This window comes from Cricetulus griseus, chromosome X (genome assembly GCF_003668045.3).
Source record: "Cricetulus griseus strain 17A/GY chromosome X, alternate assembly CriGri-PICRH-1.0, whole genome shotgun sequence".
NCBI classification, from domain to species: domain Eukaryota; kingdom Metazoa; phylum Chordata; class Mammalia; order Rodentia; family Cricetidae; genus Cricetulus; species Cricetulus griseus.
In genome coordinates this window covers 51,852,460-51,864,068 of record NC_048604.1, presented here as the reverse complement: position 1 = coordinate 51,864,068, position 11,609 = coordinate 51,852,460, and the positions used below count along the sequence as shown (strand labels likewise).

The following is an 11,609-nucleotide window of genomic DNA, read 5'->3' as shown; positions in this document are numbered from 1 at the left end:
TTTTCCTGGCACCACGTTTTTCCCTAACCCTGAAACGAACCCCTGCCTATCAAGACATTTCTTTTCTTACTTCCCCATCCTGCTCCAATGTGCCTCCCTTACCCAGCCCAACCCACCATGTCACTTTCCCCCACCATCTTTTTCTGTTTAATCAGATATCTGTTCTATTTCCCCTCCCCAGGGAAACTAATGCATTCCTTTGGTCCCTCTCCATTATTTAGCCTGTCTAGGATGATGGATTGTAAGTTGGTTGTCCTGTACCTTTCTCTAAATATCCACGTAGGAGTGAGTACATATCATGTTTGTCTTTCTGTGTCTGGGTTACTTAACTCAGAAAGATTTGTTTTTCTAGTTCCACTCATTTGCCTTCAAATTTTATGAGGTCATTGTTTTTTTACAGCTGAGTAATACGCCATTGTGTAACTCTACCATATTTTCTTTATCCATTCGTAGTTTGAGGGGCATCTAGGATGTTTACAGGTTTTGGCTATTACAAATAATGCTGCTATGGACATAGCTGACCAGATGTCCTTGTGGTATGATTGAGCTTCCTTTGTCTATATGCCAGAGATTGGTATAGCTAGGTTTTGAGGTAGATGGATTCCATTTTTCTGAGAAATATCTGTATTGATTTATGAAATAGCTGTTCAAGTTTGTATGCCCAGCAGCAGTGCAGGGGTGTTCCCTTTACTCTACATGCTCTCCAGCATGAGCTATCACCAATAATTTTGATCTTAGGCATTCTATAATGTGTAAGATGATATCTGAGAGTCATTTTTATTTGCATTTCTCTGATGACTAAGGAATTTGAACAATTATTTAAGTGTATTTCATCCATTGAGGATTATTCTGCTGAGAATTCTGTTTCGATCTGTACCCCATTTTTAAATTGGATTATTTGGTATTTTGATGTCTAGTTTCTTGAGTTCTTTATATATTTTGGAGATCAGCCCTCTGTCAGATGTGGGGTTAGTAAAGATCTTTCTCCATTCTGTACAATTCCCTTTCATCTTATCAGCAGTGTCCTTTGCCTTTAAAGAAGCTTTTCAGTTTCAGGAAGAGCCATTTATTAATTGTCAATTTCAGTATCTGTACTATTGGTGTTGTATTTAGGAAGTAGTCTCCCGTGAGATGGACTTTTTTCTTTTTGTTCTTTATTGTGGGGGTCACAAGGGTGGAGGGGAGACATGGAAGGACTGAGAAATGAGTGTGTGCAGGCTTTGTGATATACAATTCCCAAATAATCAATAAGATATTATGTAAGATATCAAAAATAATAAAAATAATCAGTGTTGCTTACTTCCAATTTAAAATAATGAAACATAGACATTCCTATTCTAAAAAAGAGGAATAGGGGTATAGAAAGAAATATAATGGAGAAAATGAGATAAAAACCATCTGGACAGTCACCAATACCTGTAGCTGTATGTCCAGAATCTTGAACTCATGATAAAAGAATCTGGATTCCAAAATCATTAAGGAGTCTTGGCCCTCTTACTCTGCCACTTATGCAAGTTAGCATCTCTTTCTTTTAAGCCAACTCTGTTCTGCACCTGAAATTTTTTGCAGGGGGGAGTAGTCCCATTGCCTTGGGCATTTCCAAAATCCTGTAGTTTCCATTGCAAATAAGGTTATGTACTTCTAAATTCACACAATGACCTCCCAGAGCCACCTGATCATGCCTGCAATATATTGCCTGGCTTTTGTGGATTTATAGAACCTAGATAAGAACTTTCAAGACTCTTACACTTTTACCAGCTATGGATTCTGGACTCCTGAACCAAAGCTTTAATAGCTTCTGTATGTCTTGGTTCCCAAATTGGAGACAAATCTTTCTTGGGTAATTCATTTTGTCCTGGGTAACACCTTCAGTAACATTCTTAGTTTAAGATTTCTCTTTTGAAATGGATTTGCATTTTACCATCAGTGGGCAGATTCTTGACTGAAGGACAACCATAATACTATATTACTATACAGAAGTAGGTTTCACTTCAATATTGTTAAGCCTTAACAATTACAACTATTTTTTGCACCAACTCCTCTACAACTTCAAATTGATGCTTTCCTTGTCAAGCTACACATTTTTCATATCTTCATGTGCTACTAGTTTCTTTCCCTTATTGTAGACTCAATAAAAGCAATGAATAGTTGTCTTGGCATGACCTGAATACATCAATGTAGAAATTTCTTCTGAAATACAAATTAGACCATTTCTTTGGAATGTAGTCCCACTCAGGTTTTCAGGACACTGGAAGAATTCAACCAGATTCTCTGCTTAAACTGTAATACAAATGACCTTAGACCTACTCACAGTAGAGTCCATATTCCCTGTTGAACTCTAATGAGGTTGTCTTCAATTGTTCATACTTTGCTGGACATGCTTATCTATCAAACTCACATTATAAACATTAGTAGAGTAAGCTTGAAGCACTCTGGTCCCTTGTCCACATAATCTAACTCTTTCACATTCCTCCAGAAATGCAGTTCAACATGCCTGTGAACTACACAGTTTTATCATAATAAAATATCTACTGCTCTGTAACAATTTCTGGTGTTATTTTTGTTATTGTGCTGTTATTACCAGATATATGACAAGAAACAACTTAATATGAAAGCTTCATTTCAACTTATAGTTTAGAAGACTACAGTCTATCATGAAGAATATGCCATGAAGGTAGGCTGTTTCATAGTGATAGGAATGTGCAGGTAGACTCCTCAATACACATCTTCTTGGAACATGAAGCATCTGCAAACAACAACAACAACGAAAAGAGTTAGACTGAAAAGCCTCAAAGCCTGCTATCAATGATCCAGCACTTCTAGCAAGATTCAAACTCCTACATATTCTACTATCTTCTAAACAGTATTCCATTATTTGTGAAAAAGTATTTAAATATATGAGCCTATGGAGATATTTCATATTTGAGCCATAATAGTATTGTACACACATTATCCACTCAATCTCAATACATGTTTGAAGGTATCAGAGGATGACTTGTGTTAGATGCTAGAGGTCTATCTGTGAGGATTAAACATGGAAAATTTAATAACAAAACACTGGATGTCTTAGTTAGGTTTCTGTAAAGAGAAATCATGACCATGGCAAATCTTATAAAGGTAAATAAATAATTGAGAATGGCTTACAGTTTTAGAGATCTAGAGATTTAAGCAATTATCATCACAGTGGGAAATAGGGCAACGTATAGCCAGACATAGTACTAGAGAAAGAGTTAAGAGTTCTACATTTTAGTATGCAGGCAGCAGAAGAACAGACTGTTTATCACATGGGGCATATCTTGAGCAAATGAGACCTGACAGCCCACACCCACAATGACACAGTTCCACCAATAAGGCTATGCCTATTCCAACAAGGCCATATCTAACTCCAAAAAGGCCATGACTCCAACAAAGCCATGCCTCCTAATAGTGTCACTCTATATGGGCCAAGCATTCAAGCATATGAGTCTATGGGAGCCATTCCTATTCAGACCACTACACTGGCTTTGGGCAATACAATTCAATGACAGATTAGACATCATTTTTAGTAGAGAATCTTATTTTAATTTTCAATAAATGTTGAATGAATGCATAAATGAATAAAATTTTAAAAAGTTCTTAATACTTACAAGAGTACCATAAAGAAAGTTATATTTATGTAAGTCTTAAGAAACAGGAAAATAATTCTGGGAGAAAAGGCTTAGGAAATTACTTTCTGACAGAAAGAATAATAATAGAACCAAAATTCCACATAGATAAAAATGAATGCTTATGAGGAGCATTTACTAGTTAGGTTTAGGAAAATAATGATATACACTGTTTTATTTATGTAGTTGTTTTTTGAATGGCTATTTACATTGAGATTATGAATAACAGAATTTCAGGGTACAATAAATTAGATTGATAGTACTCCAAAAGTAGTCAGGAAACACTGATGGCTTTTAGCAATAAGGTGGGTACTTGTTGGAGTTCTTTGATATGGAGGAGGAATACAAAACAGAAAGATTATGCTTCAATTTTATAAATATCTATTTTAAATATTTACTTCTATATGTTAGTGTGCCTGTGCATGTGCATGCAAATGTGCATGTGGGTGCCCGCAGAGACCAGATAATGACTTAAACCCCCTGGAGCTGGAGGCAATGCTGAGCCACACAAATATGGGTTCTAAGAAAAGAACTCCGGTCCTCCAAAAGAGTAACAAGTGCTCTTAACTGCTGACATTTCTCTCCACTCCCTAAATATTCTTGAACATTTGCGAAATGACAATTATTTCTCCACATGTAAAGCAAATTTCTACAAAAATAAAGATGAATTGGCTTCTACATTGATGGTGATTACCCAATAAAACTGTACTGAATACTCAAGACCATCTGTTCAGTAATTAAGTGACACTAACTTTATTACCTCATGCATTTTTGACAAGCTGCAATCTTATAACCAATTCCATGTTTCATAAAATTTGGTGAAGGTATGGCCAGGTATTTCATTTAACAGTCATCATGTATTTTATTCCCAATTTTGTAGAGTCAAGATATCACTTTTATTAATTTTATTTCAGTATTTTTGTGGACCTTCATTTTAAACCTTGGGTACCCCACATGCTATATGGCCATTCTCTTCATTGGGATACAACTTGTACAGAACAATAACAACAAAAAGCCTGTCAAGTAGTACAGAATCCAGAAAAGTTAAGCATACAGCTTATCTCATCAATGGAATGAGGTGTTTAGCTCTTTTTGGAATGCTGATAGGAAAATGTGTTTTACTACCTGATATCCCATTGCTACCTGCTGAAAAAGATGCCACTCATATATTCCAGAATTCCTATTTTATTTATCCCAGATGCTTTATCCTTAAAACCATGAGCATTACTTTTAGGCTATAAAACCTATCCTTGTAAGAGATGTCATTTGTACAATAGCCTAAGTGACTTCTATGTTATCTTAGGGCCAGGACAATTCTGACAAACACAGTCATTATCTCTACCTCAGTCATTCTCCCTAGACCCTAAATTTCAGGCACGGTTTGAGTCAATAGTACCCTTTCTTGTGAATGAATCCAGGTGTACTTTGTACAGAATCTCAATGCAAATACATCTTAAAATTGTTGTGCACATTTGACTGAGTTACTTGTTATCATAAAATTCTTTTCACCAACATTTGTGATGTGCTTAAATATGGCTTAAGTAAGATGATTTGGGTCAGGCCCTAAAAGTCCTGTCCCAGTACTGGTTACCAAAATTGGGATGATATAAGTTTCATTCTTACCTTACAATGATGGTTTTTCCCTGCTTGCTATAAGGCCTGCAGGGACCCACCCACAACAACCCATCAGGGTTTGCAGTTTTTTATGTTATACCAATGTTTTTGGTATACATATTACTTACTTATGAAGGTGTAAGAACGGCTCTCCAGGGATGTTTGTCATTAGCGTACTACTCAAAACATCCTCAAAATACATTACTACCAGATAACCTATGAAAACATAACTTCTATTTTCTCACTTGAAGGCTCCTGAAACCTATTACTAGCAATAGGAAATTGTATATTTCCTTGAGCATAAACACTGGAAGTAACAATGAATCCCCAATGTTTCCATAAAAATGTGACGTAAAGCAAAAAACCAAACACATGGAACTTGAGGCTGAGCCTAACAACCTAGCCAGAATTTTATTTCACAACACCATGACAATAGTCAAAGTGATATTCGTACATTATCTGAGAATGTGCTTATGATTTTAAAATGCCCTTTCATGGCAATTATTCTACAATTTTATTTCCAGAAGATATACTACAAAAGAGTATGTCCATATATACTTTCTATGTAAACTTTCCAACTGCCCATCACATGTCTCCTAATGTAAAATTATGTTGCATCTGTCCTTAATAAAATTGTTTTCAGGTTTCTTCTACACACTTAACTATTTTGTGTCAAACTGTAACAAAACTAGCTACACTAACAAATGCACATTTGCCACAGCCAACACCATTGAGTAGCAATCACTTATCAGCTCCATTTCCACATCTTCACATTCCCACAGACAACAGAAAGATCTTAAAACAAAATAATTCACTTATGATTTTGTGCTTCTTCTAGATGTCATAAAATTCATTCAGAACACAGTTCAATTTCCCACTTTACCAGGCCATTTAATACAACCAGTGTCTGACCTTGTAGCTTGTAGATCAACACCACTATGAAGTTAACACAGCATGTAGGCTTTCAAAGAGCATGTATCCAAACATGCATGTCCTGTCCTTTTTTTCTGTAGCGAGTTGAATGGAGTTAGATTAAAAATCTCAGGCATTTCACAGGCAGTTTGCTATGAATGGGAAATTACAGTTCAGAATGAGTTTTCATTTTACTTAATTGAATGTTTGCAGCTAGAAATACTGAGATGGGTAGTTATGATATCTGTGAAATAATACAATCTCTCCTCTCTTCTCTTCTCCTCTGGTTAGTGTTCCTTGAATAAATGTTTATTTGAAATGATGAATCATTTTTAACCAAGAACATTGCAAATGTTCCAGACACTGAAGAAGAAAAAGACAAATAAAACCTGTAAGTTAAAAGTTAATAGATGCTTTATGTTGCTAATGGAATGCTGAATTACTTTGGATATTTTAAAATATTTCCTATTCATTACTTGTCATAACTACCACTAAAACAAAATAAAAGATAATTACAAATAAAGACGAGAAAAACACAGTAAAATTTTACTTTAGTGTTTATTAATGTTAAAATAATTACTTATATATCCCAAATATCCAAGTGTAAGAATAAATTATAAAATAAAAATCATGTTTTGATGAAATATCTACTTTAATTTTGATGCGTAAACTCACCCAAACTTTTATGTGTGTTTCCAAATGTTTTCTCTCTTTATTATGATTTCTCTGCTTGGTATCCATTTTCATTTGTCTTATTTTAATTTACTTAAATGATTTTCAAATTACACTCTTAGACTGAAGTACTTACTTTCTACCCAGAAATTATTTGAATCCCATGGTTGACATATTTTTCCATCTGTATATTCTCATATTAAACAATAAGGCTAATTATTTACGTGAGATATCCAAGTAAACAATAAAGTTTTACATAAAATTATATTTTCAAGTGCACAAACAGTAATTTGGTTATAAATCCATTCACATTTCCATTTGTGAGCTTTGTACTTATAGAAAAATAATAATTTCAAATTGATAATGTGTTTTGGAAATTTCATCCCCAACCCTTTTATGGACATTCTTATGTATCTCTCTCCTCATCCATAAGTCATACCTTGAAAATGGAAGCCAACAAATACATATTGGTTATTTGATTTAGTAACATAAAGTATTCGGATTAAATCTCATTAAAGCAAGACTGTGATAAACCTTATCTCACTCAAAGAAAGACTATAGAAGTAAAAGAAAAATGAGATGTTGTCTTAGTGAGGGTTTTGATGGCTTTAATGAAATACCATGACAATAAAGGAAGTTTGGGAGGAAAACATTTACTTGTCTTAGATTTTCTGATCAAAGTCCATCACTGGAGGAAGTCAGAATAAGTATTCAAGCAGGGCTAGACCCCACAGGCAGCAGCTGATGCAGAGGCCATAAAAAGGTGCTACTTACTGGCTTGCCCATCAGGGCTTGCTTAGCCTGCTTTCTTTTAGAACCTATGACCACCAGCCCAGAGATGGCACCACCTACAATGGGCTGAGGTCATGCCCACTGTTGACTAATTGAGAAAATGCCTTACATCTGGATCGTGTGGAAGCATTTCCTCAACTGAGGCACCTTTTTCTCTGATGACCTTATCTTATGTCAGTTTCACACACAGAACCAGCAGTACAGATGCTTTTTCAAGCTAAAAGTTGTTATTGTAAGCAGAATGGTAGTCCATGGCTTCTCTTATTACTTTCAATATTTTTTTTTTACATTTTATACACTTACAGGAAAATTTGAAACATTTTTGCCCTCCATTTCCCTTCTCATACCTTTCTCTCTCCCACTGGAACTTGTCTTCTCAACGAGTCTTCCTTATTCTTTCATGTTTGCTTTTGGACAACTGACAGTTACCTGCTTCTGAGAAAGGGAGTATCATTTTCTTCAGTGGTATAGCCACTGATAGGTTGCCTTTACTACATTAAATAACCTCTAACTATCTTTCAGGCAAGAATCTCTAATTCAACTCAGTAACACACAAAAAAGTTATGCTTATGCAGTATTATTTTAAAAACCCAAGATTTTTATAGAATTTAGGCAGTTTATTTACTTGGAAGAAAGCAACACTCTGTAATACATGGTTTATTTTGCAAGGTTTCTCTATTCACTATTCATTACACAGGAATGCATTATTGCTTATTTATTATATATCGTATATACACTATATAATATTAGTATTACTTTATTTCCTATATTACATTGGTCATTCAGACTTAATCAGTTTGAAACCTAGAAAGAACCATGAGAATGTAAACCAAATATGTAATCATGCAGGTGATTTATTTTACACAGATGATGGGGTAGATGAAATGCCAAATAGGAGCACTAAGCCAAACATGGTATTGACAGTAGCAATAAGCAACTGCCAATTCAGCAGTCTAGAAAGGTAGCATTTCATTGGAAGGAAAGGTAAAGTGCAGCAGGTCTATCTGTCAGCACCTGGAGCTACATTTGAGAATGTTTTGTTACACTTCCAGTCTCCATTCACAATTACTTATTGGTTGAGCTTCAGAAAGACAGCCTGCAGCGATCAAGAATTCTTTGGTACAAAACAGATTAAAATGTCCTTATGAATATAAATAAAGGCTATAGACAAGCATGACTGAATTTGGAAGACACAGGATAGGTTATTCCTTATGAAGAACCAAGATTTATGGTAAACCGTGTTGCAAATGCATAAAAACTGGTGGATTGACTACATATGAAACACATGCCACAGTAAAGGGTCAGGGAAGCCAAATTTCTGAGAATGAGCATGAAGACAGTATTCTATAAAGGAAGAGTTCTAATTTATCTTTAAATTTGTGTATTATATACTAACAACAACATAGATTGAAAACATATCACATACCTCTAGACTTAAGTGCAAGAAGGTTATCTCATAACAAAATTGCAGTGACAAATTCATAAATCATGTTTGATAGTTTGTGTTTCCTGACTTTGAAACCTGCTTTGCAAATTTGTTGGTAACAAGTGTCATATACTCTTTTATTCTCAGTCTCATACTTTCTATGGCTGTGCTGAAAGTAAGGCTTCTCATATAAACATCAAATGTATTCATAATGCATACATCTATATAACTAAAACAAGCATATTAAATGAATATAAATTTTAAAGAATAAAATTTGTAGACAGTATCATTCCAAAATAAGTACCATTTTTGATTTCAGAAAATTATTGAAATTAATGATATATTTAATTTTTGTTAGTGTGGTAGTTCATGTAGGAATGTGAAAATTTTAGTGCCAGTGTTAGAAAGCAATAATAATTACTCTTTTAATCTAACATATCAGAGTATTCAAGTGGTCTTTTGGATAATGCTTCCTTTTTACTCTTTCAAGAGACTTTTTGTCAGATAGAATAAGTATGGTTTTGTTGCTTGTTTAGTTTTTTACTCTTCCTATAATTGTATTGCATAGCACATTACTCTTCAAATAGTAAATCCTATGATCATTTTCAATATTCACAGTAGAGAAATAAGAAAGGATGTTTGCATAATATGTCAAGAATCCCATGCAAATTTTCTAGGAAAACTGACTAGTCTTTTTCTCTGTGTTTGAAGCTAACTGAAAAGAATGTAATGAAAAAATATAAGTGACATCAATTGCAAATCTTCACCTCTGCATCTGCTCTTCCAAATCCAATGTTCCAGTCTCACACCAGCTCTGTAGCAGGCCACCTATTGGGTCCTTCCTTCCTATCTTGCTCCTAACTCCAGTGGATTCTACAGATCACTTGCTACAGAACTGGGGATGAGACTGAGGGGTTGAATTTGGAGGAGAGGCAGAAGATGGGAAGATCTGCAGTTTGCCTATGTGCTTAGCTGACTGGTGTGGTCTGAGGCTTCTCAAGGATTGCCTGCTAAGTTTGGGGGCTTGAATAAAGCAATGAGTGTGTGAGCAGGGGAAGTTAGGAAGAGTAGATCCACTGGACATAGGCACAAAGCAAGTGGGAGAGGCCTCAACAGGTATTCTGCTGCAGAGCTAGGGATTAGACTCGGGAATTTGATTTGGAGGAGAGGAGCAATAGATGACAATCTGCAGTTAGCTCACTTGCTTCCCTAGTCAGAGTGGCCTGCATGCTCCCTGGGAGTTCCTGTTGGAGTTGGGGTTCTTGGGGCAAAACAATGAGTTAGGGGATGGGAGTGAGGAAGGGATAATCTGTAGAAATTCAATGTGTTTAAAAGTCCAGTCTCTTATTAGACTCCGGACAATCTCTTAACTATAATATCATATAAAATCAAAATGAAAGAGCAGATCAAATACTTGCAACATAAAATGTCACAGGATATACATTACAGTTTCAAAAGAGAGGAAAGGGAGCATAGTGAGGAAATACTGGACTAAAATAATACCAAAATCCCAGCTAGATGAACTCTGCACCAACTCCTTTCAGCTTTTTTTGACTGTAGCACACTTCTTTCTTTTGGGCTATGTAGTGGTTTTAAGTAAAATAGTCCCTATAGGCTCACAGGAAGTGGCACTATTAGGAGGTGTGGCCTCGTTGGAGTAGGTATAGCTTTGTGGAAGGAGGTATGTGTTACAGGAGATGGGCTTTGAGGTTTCAGACGCTCAACCTATGCCTAGTGACTCACTATTCCTTCTGGAGGTCTCAGAATCCAGGTCTAGTACTCACAGCACCCCTCTAACACCATGGCAGTCTGTACTGTGCTGTGCTTCCTGCCATGACAATAATGGACTAAACTTCTGAACTATAAGCCATCCCTAATTAAATGTCATCCTTTATAAGAGTTGCCATGGTAATAATGTCTCTTCACAGGAATAGAAACACTAACAAGGACAGTAGTTGGTACCAGGGACTGGGGTATTGCTGTGGTAGATCTGACCATTGCTTTTGTTTGGAGGAACATGGACTTTGGGACTTGGGATTAGAAAGGCAGCTTTAAATGAAGCCTAATGAGGCATACAAGTAGGAACTTGGAAGACAGTGGTGCTGAGGGTTATTTGAACTGCAGGGGCCTGGCTCAAAATGTGTCAGAGAAGAAAATTTGTATGTGGTCCAGAGACCATTCTTGTAATATTGTGGCTAAGAATATGTCTGCTTTTTGCTATTGTCCAAGGAGATCTGCCCAGGGATATATTGAAGATTTTTGTATTAATAGCTTAGGTAAATGTTGGGAGCCAAATCTCAGGGCTTGGCATGAGATCCTAGGCCATGTTTGGCAGGCCACATACTTAACCTTTACATAAACAACCTGACCCAGTCCTCCACTCACAGATTCAGTCACCTAAGCAACCCTTCCTGGACCTCTTACTCATAAACTCTTTACCCTGCCAAACATCCTCTTTGTGGCTTCCTAATATCCTGCCTACACTAACAGCTGGCTCACAAACAACCTATTCTACCCCTCCCTATATCCTTCTCTGACTACTATACAAG

General features: G+C 35.9%; 1 long non-coding RNA gene across 1 annotated transcript; it reads right to left on the bottom strand.

Moving 5' to 3' along the window:
• Positions 1-431: 431 nt before the first annotated feature.
• On the bottom strand, positions 432-11,002 carry LOC103159590. Its single transcript, XR_003488369.2, has 4 exons — positions 9,828-11,002; positions 7,982-8,069; positions 6,171-6,322; positions 432-2,746 (listed from the first exon to the last, which is right to left on the bottom strand). It is a non-coding gene; the product is annotated as an uncharacterized LOC103159590 (long non-coding RNA).
• Positions 11,003-11,609: the final 607 nt, after the last annotated feature.